Source organism: Anomaloglossus baeobatrachus, chromosome 4 (genome assembly GCF_048569485.1).
Source record: "Anomaloglossus baeobatrachus isolate aAnoBae1 chromosome 4, aAnoBae1.hap1, whole genome shotgun sequence".
Lineage (NCBI taxonomy): Eukaryota > Metazoa > Chordata > Amphibia > Anura > Aromobatidae > Anomaloglossus > Anomaloglossus baeobatrachus.
Window position 1 is genome coordinate 647,686,611 of NC_134356.1, and position 13,711 is coordinate 647,700,321.

At 40.5% G+C, this 13,711-nt stretch overlaps 3 non-coding genes across 3 annotated transcripts; all 3 read left to right on the top strand.

Annotated features, from left to right (window-relative positions):
- The first annotated feature begins 1,020 nt into the window (after positions 1–1,020).
- Positions 1,021–1,092, top strand: TRNAE-CUC (transfer RNA glutamic acid (anticodon CUC)). The gene has a single exon. It is a non-coding gene; the product is annotated as a tRNA-Glu (tRNA).
- Positions 1,093–8,601: 7,509 nt separating this feature from the next.
- On the top strand, positions 8,602–8,673 carry TRNAE-CUC (transfer RNA glutamic acid (anticodon CUC)). Its single transcript has one exon. It is a non-coding gene; the product is annotated as a tRNA-Glu (tRNA).
- Positions 8,674–13,081: 4,408 nt separating this feature from the next.
- TRNAE-UUC (transfer RNA glutamic acid (anticodon UUC)) lies at positions 13,082–13,153 on the top strand. The gene has a single exon. It is a non-coding gene; the product is annotated as a tRNA-Glu (tRNA).
- The last annotated feature ends 558 nt before the right edge of the window (positions 13,154–13,711 follow it).

Consider the following 13,711-nt stretch of genomic DNA (forward strand, 5'->3'; position numbering starts at 1 on the left):
GAAAGCTTCTGGTGCAAACGTGCAGAAGTTGCTTACTTATAGAAATAAAGTTCTTTTTTTCCACATCATCAACTATACAGCACAACATTTCCCATATGGTCTAGCGGTTAGGATTCCTGGTTCTCACCCAGGCGGCCCGGGTTCGACTCCTGGTATGGGAATGCTAATTTTTCTGTGCTTGTTTTGACATTCAAAGGCCGACGCAATTGGTTGGCCATTGTGGCCTGTCATTTGACCTCCAATTTCCTTACTTATCCATAGAATATTGGAACTGAATGGTAAAGTTTCTAGGCTCTCCTGCCAAAGATAATGAGGAAACTACGTACTGTCTGAGGAAAAAACTTACAATCTTCAATATATCGAATTGACCTGTTAACTCCAACTCAAATGAGGCAAGATTCAACTACTGAAATGAAAAACAGCTTTTTAGTGAAGGCAACACTCTTTTTTTTTTTTTTAAAACCCCATATGTTTTCTGAAACTCTGTGGAATATCTCATATTATCTAGCAAGCAGTTTTCTTAGTTTACTGGTTCAATTTCTGCTAGGGGAGTGCCACTTTTTTCTGCAATAGTTCCTGCATTCAAAGGTCGACACATACCTTGCAGACAAAGTTAGTTTAGTTTAAAATTGCTCTTTGCAGCGAAAAAATGCTGACCACAAGAGCTTTTAGCCATTCATTCCATTCTTTTGCACAAAAAGCCATTTGAGCTCATATCAGAAATCATTCTTACCTTCGACTTCCAACTACTTGGTGTAAATGGACTCAAACCCCTCAATATATAATTGTTGATTTTTGGTACTCAGTGGAAACAAATGTGGCTCTCTAGACAAGATGGAGACAAAATCTCCAAAGAAAAGTGCCACATGTGAGGATCACAATCATGACCTTAAGAGTTTGAGATTGACGCGCCACCTATTGTGCTAACAAGGAAAGCTTCTGGTGCAAACGTGCAGAAGTTGCTTACTTATAGAAATAAAGTTCTTTTTTTCCACATCATCAACTATACAGCACAACATTTCCCATATGGTCTAGCGGTTAGGATTCCTGGTTCTCACCCAGGCGGCCCGGGTTCGACTCCCGGTATGGGAATGCTAATTTTTCTGTGCTTGTTTTGACATTCAAAGGCCGACGCAATTGGTTGGCCATTGTGGCCTGTCATTTGACCTCCAATTTCCTTACTTATCCATAGAATATTGGAACTGAATGGTAAAGTTTCTAGGCTCTCCTGCCAAAGATAATGAGGAAACTACGTACTGTCTGAGGAAAAAACTTACAATCTTCAATATATCGAATTGACCTGTTAACTCCAACTCAAATGAGGCAAGATTCCACTACTGAAATGAAAAACAGCTTTTTAGTGAAGGCAACACTCTTTTTTTTTTTTTTTTTTTTTTTTAAAACCCCATATGTTTTCTGAAACTCTGTGGAATATCTCATATTAATTAGCAAGCAGTTTTCTTAGTTTACTGGTTCAATTTCTGCTAGGGGAGTGCCACTTTTTTCTGCAATAGTTCCTGCATTCAAAGGTCGACACATACCTTGCAGACAAAGTTAGTTTAGTTTAAAATTGCTCTTTGCAGCGAAAAATGCTGACCACAAGAGCTTTTAGCCATTCATTCCATTCTTTTGCACAAAAAGCCATTTGAGCTCATATCGGAAATCATTCTTACCTTCGACGTCCAACTACTTGGTGTAAATGGACTCAAACCCCTCAATATATAATTGTTGATTTTTGGTACTCAGTGGAAACAAATGTGGCTCTCTAGACAAGATGGAGACAAAATCTCCAAAGAAAAGTGCCACATGTGAAGATCACAATCATGACCTTAAGAGTTTGAGATTGACGCGCCACCTATTGTGCTAACAAGGAAAGCTTCTGTTGCAAACGTGCAGAAGTTGCTTACTCATAGAAATAAAGTTCTTTTTTTCCACATCACCGACTACACAGCACAACATTTCCCATATGGTCTAGTGGTTAGGATTCCTGGTTCTCACCCAGGCGGCCCGGGTTCGACTCCCGATATGGGAATGCTAATTTTTCTGTGCTTGTTTTGACATTCAAAGGCCGATGCAATTGGTTGGCCATTGTGGCCTGTCATTTGACCTCCAATTTCCTTACTTATCCATAGAGTATTGGAACTGAATGGTAAAGTTTCTAGGCTCTCCTGCCAAAGATAATGAGGAAACTACGTACTGTCTGAGGAAAAAACTTACAATCTTCAATATATCGAATTGACCTGTTAACTCCAACTCAAATGAGGCAAGATTCCACTACTGAAATGAAAAACAGCTTTTTAGTGAAGGCAACACTCTTTTTTTTTTTTTTTTTTTTTTTAAAACCCCATATGTTTTCTGAAACTCTGTGGAATATCTCATATTAATTAGCAAGCAGTTTTCTTAGTTTACTGGTTCAATTTCTGCTAGGGGAGTGCCACTTTTTTCTGCAATAGTTCCTGCATTCAAAGGTCGACACATACCTTGCAGACAAAGTTAGTTTAGTTTAAAATTGCTCTTTGCAGCGAAAAAATGCTGACCACAAGAGCTTTTAGCCATTCATACCATTCTTTTGCACAAAAAGCCATTTGAGCTCATATCGGAAATCATTCTTACCTTCGACTTCCAACTACTTGGTGTAAATGGACTCAAACCCCTCAATATATAATTGTTGATTTTTGGTACTCAGTGGAAACAAATGTGGCTCTCTAGACAAGATGGAGACAAAATCTCCAAAGAAAAGTGCCACATGTGAGGATCACAATCATGACCTTAAGAGTTTGAGATTGACGCGTCACCTATTGTGCTAACAAGGAAAGCTTCTGGTGCAAACGTGCAGAAGTTGCTTACTTATAGAAATAAAGTTCTTTTTTTCCACATCATCAACTATACAGCACAACATTTCCCATATGGTCTAGCGGTTAGGATTCCTGGTTCTCACCCAGGCGGCCCGGGTTCGACTCCTGGTATGGGAATGCTACTTTTTCTGTGCTTGTTTTGACATTCAAAGGCCGACGCAATTGGTTGGCCATTGTGGCCTGTCATTTGACCTCCAATTTCCTTACTTATCCATAGAATATTGGAACTGAATGGTAAAGTTTCTAGGCTCTCCTGCCAAAGATAATGAGGAAACTACGTACTGTCTGAGGAAAAAACTTACAATCTTCAATATATCGAATTGACCTGTTAACTCCAACTCAAATGAGGCAAGATTCAACTACTGAAATGAAAAACAGCTTTTTAGTGAAGGCAACACTCTTTTTTTTTTTTTTTTTTTTTTTTTTTTTTTTTTTTTTAAAACCCCATATGTTTTCTGAAACTCTGTGGAATATCTCATATTAATTAGCAAGCAGTTTTCATAGTTTACTGGTTCAATTTCTGCTAGGGGAGTGCCACTTTTTTCTGCAATAGTTCCTGCATTCAAAGATCGACACATACCTTGCAGGCAAAGTTAGTTTAGTTTAAAATTGCTCTTTGCAGCGAAAAAATGCTGACCACAAGAGCTTTTAGCCATTCATTCCATTCTTTTGCACAAAAAGCCATTTGAGCTCATATCGGAAATCATTCTTACCTTCGACTTCCAACTACTTGGTGTAAATGGACTCAAACCCCTCAATATATAATTGTTGATTTTTGGTACTCAGTGGAAACAAATGTGGCTCTCTAGACAAGATGGAGACAAAATCTCCAAAGAAAAGTGCCACATGTGAGGATCACAATCATGACCTTAAGAGTTTGAGATTGACGCGCCACCTATTGTGCTAACAAGGAAAGCTTCTGGTGCAAACGTGCAGAAGTTGCTTACTTATAGAAATAAAGTTCTTTTTTTCCACATCATCAACTATACAGCACAACATTTCCCATATGGTCTAGCGGTTAGGATTCCTGGTTCTCACCCAGGCGGCCCGGGTTCGACTCCTGGTATGGGAATGCTAATTTTTCTGTGCTTGTTTTGACATTCAAAGGCCGACGCAATTGGTTGGCCATTGTGGCCTGTCATTTGACCTCCAATTTCCTTACTTATCCATAGAATATTGGAACTGAATGGTAAAGTTTCTAGGCTCTCCTGCCAAAGATAATGAGGAAACTACGTACTGTCTGAGGAAAAAACTTACAATCTTCAATATATCGAATTGACCTGTTAACTCCAACTCAAATGAGGCAAGATTCAACTACTGAAATGAAAAACAGCTTTTTAGTGAAGGCAACACTCTTTTTTTTTTTTTTTTTTTTTTTTTTTTTTTTTTTAAAACCCCATATGTTTTCTGAAACTCTGTGGAATATCTCATATTATCTAGCAAGCAGTTTTCTTAGTTTACTGGTTCAATTTCTGCTAGGGGAGTGCCACTTTTTTCTGCAATAGTTCCTGCATTCAAAGGTCGACACATACCTTGCAGACAAAGTTAGTTTAGTTTAAAATTGCTCTTTGCAGCGAAAAAATGCTGACCACAAGAGCTTTTAGCCATTCATTCCATTCTTTTGCACAAAAAGCCATTTGAGCTCATATCGGAAATCATTCTTACCTTCGACTTCCAACTACTTGGTGTAAATGGACTCAAACCCCTCAATATATAATTGTTGATTTTTGGTACTCAGTGGAAACAAATGTGGCTCTCTAGACAAGATGGAGACAAAATCTCCAAAGAAAAGTGCCACATGTGAAGATCACAATCATGACCTTAAGAGTTTGAGATTGACGCGCCACCTATTGTGCTAACAAGGAAAGCTTCTGTTGCAAACGTGCAGAAGTTGCTTACTCATAGAAATAAAGTTCTTTTTTTCCACATCACCGACTACACAGCACAACATTTCCCATATGGTCTAGTGGTTAGGATTCCTGGTTCTCACCCAGGCGGCCCGGGTTCGACTCCCGATATGGAAATGCTAATTTTTCTGTGCTTGTTTTGACATTCAAAGGCCGATGCAATTGGTTGGCCATTGTGGCCTGTCATTTGACCTCCAATTTCCTTACTTATCCATAGAGTATTGGAACTGAATGGTAAAGTTTCTAGGCTCTCCTGCCAAAGATAATGAGGAAACTACGTACTGTCTGAGGAAAAAACTTACAATCTTCAATATATCGAATTGACCTGTTAACTCCAACTCAAATGAGGCAAGATTCCACTACTGAAATGAAAAACAGCTTTTTAGTGAAGGCAACACTCTTTTTTTTTTTTTTTTTTTTTTTAAAACCCCATATGTTTTCTGAAACTCTGTGGAATATCTCATATTAATTAGCAAGCAGTTTTCTTAGTTTACTGGTTCAATTTCTGCTAGGGGAGTGCCACTTTTTTCTGCAATAGTTCCTGCATTCAAAGGTCGACACATACCTTGCAGACAAAGTTAGTTTAGTTTAAAATTGCTCTTTGCAGCGAAAAAATGCTGACCACAAGAGCTTTTAGCCATTCATACCATTCTTTTGCACAAAAAGCCATTTGAGCTCATATCGGAAATCATTCTTACCTTCGACTTCCAACTACTTGGTGTAAATGGACTCAAACCCCTCAATATATAATTGTTGATTTTTGGTACTCAGTGGAAACAAATGTGGCTCTCTAGACAAGATGGAGACAAAATCTCCAAAGAAAAGTGCCACATGTGAGGATCACAATCATGACCTTAAGAGTTTGAGATTGACGCGTCACCTATTGTGCTAACAAGGAAAGCTTCTGGTGCAAACGTGCAGAAGTTGCTTACTTATAGAAATAAAGTTCTTTTTTTCCACATCATCAACTATACAGCACAACATTTCCCATATGGTCTAGCGGTTAGGATTCCTGGTTCTCACCCAGGCGGCCCGGGTTCGACTCCTGGTATGGGAATGCTACTTTTTCTGTGCTTGTTTTGACATTCAAAGGCCGACGCAATTGGTTGGCCATTGTGGCCTGTCATTTGACCTCCAATTTCCTTACTTATCCATAGAATATTGGAACTGAATGGTAAAGTTTCTAGGCTCTCCTGCCAAAGATAATGAGGAAACTACGTACTGTCTGAGGAAAAAACTTACAATCTTCAATATATCGAATTGACCTGTTAACTCCAACTCAAATGAGGCAAGATTCAACTACTGAAATGAAAAACAGCTTTTTAGTGAAGGCAACACTCTTTTTTTTTTTTTTTTTTTTTTTTTTTTTTTTTTTTTTAAAACCCCATATGTTTTCTGAAACTCTGTGGAATATCTCATATTAATTAGCAAGCAGTTTTCATAGTTTACTGGTTCAATTTCTGCTAGGGGAGTGCCACTTTTTTCTGCAATAGTTCCTGCATTCAAAGATCGACACATACCTTGCAGGCAAAGTTAGTTTAGTTTAAAATTGCTCTTTGCAGCGAAAAAATGCTGACCACAAGAGCTTTTAGCCATTCATTCCATTCTTTTGCACAAAAAGCCATTTGAGCTCATATCGGAAATCATTCTTACCTTCGACTTCCAACTACTTGGTGTAAATGGACTCAAACCCCTCAATATATAATTGTTGATTTTTGGTACTCAGTGGAAACAAATGTGGCTCTCTAGACAAGATGGAGACAAAATCTCCAAAGAAAAGTGCCACATGTGAGGATCACAATCATGACCTTAAGAGTTTGAGATTGACGCGCCACCTATTGTGCTAACAAGGAAAGCTTCTGGTGCAAACGTGCAGAAGTTGCTTACTTATAGAAATAAAGTTCTTTTTTTCCACATCATCAACTATACAGCACAACATTTCCCATATGGTCTAGCGGTTAGGATTCCTGGTTCTCACCCAGGCGGCCCGGGTTCGACTCCTGGTATGGGAATGCTAATTTTTCTGTGCTTGTTTTGACATTCAAAGGCCGACGCAATTGGTTGGCCATTGTGGCCTGTCATTTGACCTCCAATTTCCTTACTTATCCATAGAATATTGGAACTGAATGGTAAAGTTTCTAGGCTCTCCTGCCAAAGATAATGAGGAAACTACGTACTGTCTGAGGAAAAAACTTACAATCTTCAATATATCGAATTGACCTGTTAACTCCAACTCAAATGAGGCAAGATTCAACTACTGAAATGAAAAACAGCTTTTTAGTGAAGGCAACACTCTTTTTTTTTTTTTTTTTTTTTTTTTTTTTTTTTTAAAACCCCATATGTTTTCTGAAACTCTGTGGAATATCTCATATTATCTAGCAAGCAGTTTTCTTAGTTTACTGGTTCAATTTCTGCTAGGGGAGTGCCACTTTTTTCTGCAATAGTTCCTGCATTCAAAGGTCGACACATACCTTGCAGACAAAGTTAGTTTAGTTTAAAATTGCTCTTTGCAGCGAAAAAATGCTGACCACAAGAGCTTTTAGCCATTCATTCCATTCTTTTGCACAAAAAGCCATTTGAGCTCATATCGGAAATCATTCTTACCTTCGACTTCCAACTACTTGGTGTAAATGGACTCAAACCCCTCAATATATAATTGTTGATTTTTGGTACTCAGTGGAAACAAATGTGGCTCTCTAGACAAGATGGAGACAAAATCTCCAAAGAAAAGTGCCACATGTGAGGATCACAATCATGACCTTAAGAGTTTGAGATTGACGCGCCACCTATTGTGCTAACAAGGAAAGCTTCTGGTGCAAACGTGCAGAAGTTGCTTACTTATAGAAATAAAGTTCTTTTTTTTCCACATCATCAACTATACAGCACAACATTTCCCATATGGTCTAGCGGTTAGGATTCCTGGTTCTCACCCAGGCGGCCCGGGTTCGACTCCTGGTATGGGAATGCTAATTTTTCTGTGCTTGTTTTGACATTCAAAGGCCGACGCAATTGGTTGGCCATTGTGGCCTGTCATTTGACCTCCAATTTCCTTACTTATCCATAGAATATTGGAACTGAATGGTAAAGTTTCTAGGCTCTCCTGCCAAAGATAATGAGGAAACTACGTACTGTCTGAGGAAAAAACTTACAATCTTCAATATATCGAATTGACCTGTTAACACCAACTCAAATGAGGCAAGATTCAACTACTGAAATGAAAAACAGCTTTTTAGTGAAGGCAACACTCTTTTTTTTTTTTTTTTTTTTTTTTTTTTTTAAAACCCCATATGTTTTCTGAAACTCTGTGGAATATCTCATATTATCTAGCAAGCAGTTTTCTTAGTTTACTGGTTCAATTTCTGCTAGGGGAGTGCCACTTTTTTCTGCAATAGTTCCTGCATTCAAAGGTCGACACATACCTTGCAGACAAAGTTAGTTTAGTTTAAAATTGCTCTTTGCAGCGAAAAAATGCTGACCACAAGAGCTTTTAGCCATTCATTCCATTCTTTTGCACAAAAAGCCATTTGAGCTCATATCGGAAATCATTCTTACCTTCGACTTCCAACTACTTGGTGTAAATGGACTCAAACCCCTCAATATATAATTGTTGATTTTTGGTACTCAGTGGAAACAAATGTGGCTCTCTAGACAAGATGGAGACAAAATCTCCAAAGAAAAGTGCCACATGTGAGGATCACAATCATGACCTTAAGAGTTTGAGATTGACGCGCCACCTATTGTGCTAACAAGGAAAGCTTCTGGTGCAAACGTGCAGAAGTTGCTTACTTATAGAAATAAAGTTCTTTTTTTCCACATCATCAACTATACAGCACAACATTTCCCATATGGTCTAGCGGTTAGGATTCCTGGTTCTCACCCAGGCGGCCCGGGTTCGACTCCCGGTATGGGAATGCTAATTTTTCTGTGCTTGTTTTGACATTCAAAGGCCGACGCAATTGGTTGGCCATTGTGGCGGATACAGAGCTGTGTGGCTATGAAACTAATAGTAGCCTGAACCGAGTTAGACGCCATTCGGATCTGGAGACTGTGAGCCCTGTTAGCGTCACAGGGTCCACATGCCCACCCAGCCCAGGAACTCCCTGTTAACAACACAGGGGCCATTGAGTACGCTGACCGTGTGCGTAGGGGCCACACCTGTGGACAGCAGGCGCATCAGCAGCAGCAGGCCTGTTAATGCCACTGGGCTGCACAAGCAGGACTGTTAGGACAGGAGCTGGTCTTAACCGTTCTGCGTTACCAACTGTGGTGGTGGCCTGCATCCACCACCCGATCCCTGCCTACCTCTGGCCTAAAGCCGCAATGGGTTCAACACATGGAGGTGTGCTCTTTCGGAGCATAATAGAAGACTGCGCACCTCCTTGTTGGCTCCAGCCCCTTTTATAACCTGGGTCCGCCCCAAACCAGGGTGAACCACAATGCACCTCCTGGAGACAAAAGTAGAGTGACACGTCATGAGTGGCATAACTAGCGTCCTATTTGGAAACGCAACTTCAATGATGACCTCATGGCTGCCATGACCCAAACACCTCACCAGTCATCGTCTGAGCATCAATAATGCGGTGACAAGTCATAGGTGTGGGCCTCTGCAAGACATTTGGGAGGACACCTGATGCCCTGTGGTCTATATGGGACCCCCACATCAGGGCCAGGGCCAAAGAGTTCATTACCGGACCTAGTCTCTGATGCAGGAAGTGCCTGAGCATGCTCAGTATCATGAAATACAGTCTCTGAAAAAAGACTATCAGCTTTAGCATGGTGTCTATGCCCAAAACAGGACTTATACCCGGCACGGAATGCAAGCACCTGTGCAAAGAGGCTTTTCACACTTAGTGTGGGAGCATGCGCTGTATCCCGAAATGAAAACTTAGCGTCAGGAATGGCACAGTCAGGCTGAGCATACTCACTAGGCGAAACACTGTAATTATGCTGCAGCTGGGGTACATCGGCACACGCATGCGCACTAGCTGCCTCTCCACACTTAGACGTGGAGGGGAAATTTGTCTTGGAGATGCTGTCTATGAACAGAAGGAAAAGCTAAAGGAAGCCTGACTTTCTATCCCTCCGAATTATGAAATGCAGCAATGAATTCCATGAGTTTGCTATAACATTAGCGTAGCAAAATGTGCATGAGGGTGTGATGTAGAGGTGCTAGAAATAGCTTGTCACCAGTGGGGCACTAATGGAATACAACAGCCAGTTCTATGATGCCACAAAATGGCAGTATTTTGTGCTATCATTATAGCTTATTAAAAACAGAGCACGAGGTTGTCATGCAGAGGTGCTGCACATAGATTTGCAGTAGTGTGAATTGACAAAAGTACAATAGCCACGTTTAGGATACAACTAGGTACAGTGAGTGTTTGCTAGTATAATGGCTGAGTTTAAAAAAGTTTGAGTGTGCAATGCAGGCAGATGTCCTGCAAATAACGTTCCAATACTGTGAATTGACAAAAGTACAATAGCCACGTTTATGATACAACTAGGTACAGTGAGTGTTTGCTAGTATAATGGCTGAGTTTAAAAAAGTTTGAGTGTGCAATGCAGGCAGATGTCCTGCAAATAACGTTCCAATACTGTGAATTGACAAAAGTACAATAGCCACGTTTAGGATACAACTAGGTACAGTGAGTGTTTGCTAGTATAATGGCTGAGTTTAAAAAAGTTTGAGTGTGCAATGCAGGCAGATGTCCTGCAAATAACGTTCCAATACTGTGAATTGACAAAAGTACAATAGCCACGTTTAGGATACAACTAGGTACAGTGAGTGTTTGCTAGTATAATGGCTGAGTTTAAAAAAGTTTGAGTGTGCAAGGCAGGCAGATGTCCTGCAAATAACGTTCCAATACTGTGAATTGACAAAAGTACAATAGCCACGTTTAGGATACAACTAGGTACAGTGAGTGTTTGCTAGTATAATGGCTGAGTTTAAAAAAGTTTGAGTGTGCAATGCAGGCAGATGTCCTGCAAATAACGTTCCAATACTGTGAATTGACAAAAGTACAATAGCCACGTTTAGGATACAACTAGGTACAGTGAGTGTTTGCTAGTATAATGGCTGAGTTTAAAAAAGTTAGAGTGTGCAATGCAGGCAGATGTCATGCAAATAACGTTCCAATACTGTGAATTGACAAAAGTCCAATAGCCACGTATAGGATGCCACTAGGTACACTGAGTGTTTGCTAGTATAATGGCTTCGTTATAATTAGTTGGAGTGTGCAACGCAGGCAGATGCGCTCTGCAAATGTCTTGGCACTAGTGGGACTATAGCAAAGTCCAATAGCCACGTATAGGATGCCACTAGGTACACTGAGTGTTTGCTAGTAAAATTGCTTAGTTTAAAAAAGTTGTAGTGTGCAATGCAGGCAGACGTGCTCTGCAAATGTCTTTGCACTAGTGGGACTATAGCAAAGTCCAATAGCCACGTATAGGATGCCACTAGGTACACTGAGTGTTTGCTAGTAAAATTGCTTAGTTTAAAAAAGTTGTAGTGTGCAATGCAGGCAGACGTGCTCTGCAAATGTCTTTGCACTAGTGGGACTATAGCAAAGTCCAATAGCCACGTATAGGATGCCACTAGGTACACTGAGTGTTTGCTAGTAAAATTGCTTAGTTTAAAAAACTTGGAGTGTGCAATGCAGGCAGATGTGCTCTGCTAATGTCTTTGCACTAGTGGGACTATAGCAAAGTCCAATAGCCACGTTTAGGATGCCACTAGGTACACTGAGTGTTTGCTAGTAAAATTGATTAGTTTAAAAAAGTTGTAGTGTGCAATGCAGGCAGACGTGCTCTGCAAATGTCTTTGCACTAGTGGGACTATAGCAAAGTCCAATAGCCACGTATAGGATGCCACTAGGTACACTGAGTGTTTGCTAGTAAAATTGCTTAGTTTAAAAAAGTTGTAGTGTGCAATGCAGGCAGACGTGCTCTGCAAATGTCTTTGCACTAGTGGGACTATAGCAAAGTCCAATAGCCACGTATAGGATGCCACTAGGTACACTGAGTGTTTGCTAGTAAAATTGCTTAGTTTAAAAAACTTGGAGTGTGCAATGCAGGCAGATGTGCTCTGCTAATGTCTTTGCACTAGTGGGACTATAGCAAAGTCCAATAGCCACGTATAGGATGCCACTAGGTACACTGAGTGTTTGCTAGTATAATGGCTTCGTTATAATTAGTTGGAGTGTGCAACGCAGGCAGATGCGCTCTGCAAATGTCTTGGCACTAGTGGGACTATAGCAAAGTCCAATAGCCACGTATAGGATGCCACTAGGTACACTGAGTGTTTGCTAGTAAAATTGCTTAGTTTAAAAAAGTTGTAGTGTGCAATGCAGGCAGACGTGCTCTGCAAATGTCTTTGCACTAGTGGGACTATAGCAAAGTCCAATAGCCACGTATAGGATGCCACTAGGTACACTGAGTGTTTGCTAGTAAAATTGCTTAGTTTAAAAAAGTTGTAGTGTGCAATGCAGGCAGACGTGCTCTGCAAATGTCTTTGCACTAGTGGGACTATATCAAAGTCCAATAGCCACGTATAGGATGCCACTAGGTACACTGAGTGTTTGCTAGTAAAATTGCTTAGTTTAAAAAACTTGGAGTGTGCAATGCAGGCAGACGTGCTCTGCTAATGTCTTTGCACTAGTGGGACTATAGCAAAGTCCAATAGCCACGTTTAGGATGCCACTAGGTACACTGAGTGTTTGCTAGTATAATGGCTTACTTAGAATGAGTTGGAGTGTGCAGAGGACAAGAGGGTACAGTGGTAGGATTGTGGTGCTCTGGGTAGAGGAATGGAAGCCTGCCTTTCTATTCCCTCCTAATGGTGAAATGCAGGGAGGAAATCCCTGACCTGGGCTACACAGACGCTGTTGCTGTTTGCAGGACCTGTCACTTATGGCTCTCTGACCCTGCCGCTTTGAGCCCTTAAAAGGACTGCTAGAATGTGCTCTCCCTAAGCTGTCTAACGCTGTGTATGCAGCGCATACAGCTGTATCGGCTATAGGACTCAGGAGGACATTATAGAAACAGCAGTGATCTGAAGGCGCTGTTCACGCACACTATACACTGAAATGTGATAATAGTTTGATTCACAGAGTGACTTACACTATTACAGCAGAAACCAAGCTAGGATTTAGCTGTTTTTTGGCTGCTAGAACCGTTCTCGAACGTTTCTAGAACTATCGAGCTTTTGCAAAAAGCTCGAGTTCTAGTTCGATCTAGAACATGCCCCAAAATCACTCGAGCCGCGAACTGGAGAACCACGAACCACGAACCGCGCTCAACTCTACTTGAGAGAACAACTCTTCCCATATGGTCTAGCGGTTAGGATTCCTGGTTTTCACCCAGGCGGCCCGGGTTCGACTCCCGGTATGGGAATGCTGCTTTTTCTGTACTATCTCTGAAATTCAAAGGCAGACACTGTTGTTTGCATAAAAAAGCATTCAGGTAAAATTTGCACTTTGCAGCCAAAATTGCAAAACGTTAGGGTCTTGGCACTTCATTTCTAACTCTAGCACAACACATTTATAGGTTTCATAGCTCAAACTATTCTCAACTATTTTTTTTTACTTCAAAATGTCGAGGAACTCAACAACTCGTATGGCCTGTCCTTTGGCCTCCAATTTCCATTCTAATCTGTAGAATTTAACAACTGAATGGCAAAGTTCTCAAACTCCCTAGTCAAAGAAAAGAGTGAACTGTACCCTATCTGAGGGAAAACCTCATAACCATCAGAATAAGCCACTAGCTCCTAACTACTGTTCAAATGAGTCAAGTTTAAACTGTTGAAAGGAAAAAAAATTTAATCAAAGCAACACTTTTTTTTTTTTTTTTTTTTTTTTTAACGCCTTTCATTTTTTCTGTGACCCTTTGGGTTATCCCATTTGACCAAGCAACCAGTATTCTTAGTTTACTGGTTCGATTCCTGCTATGGGA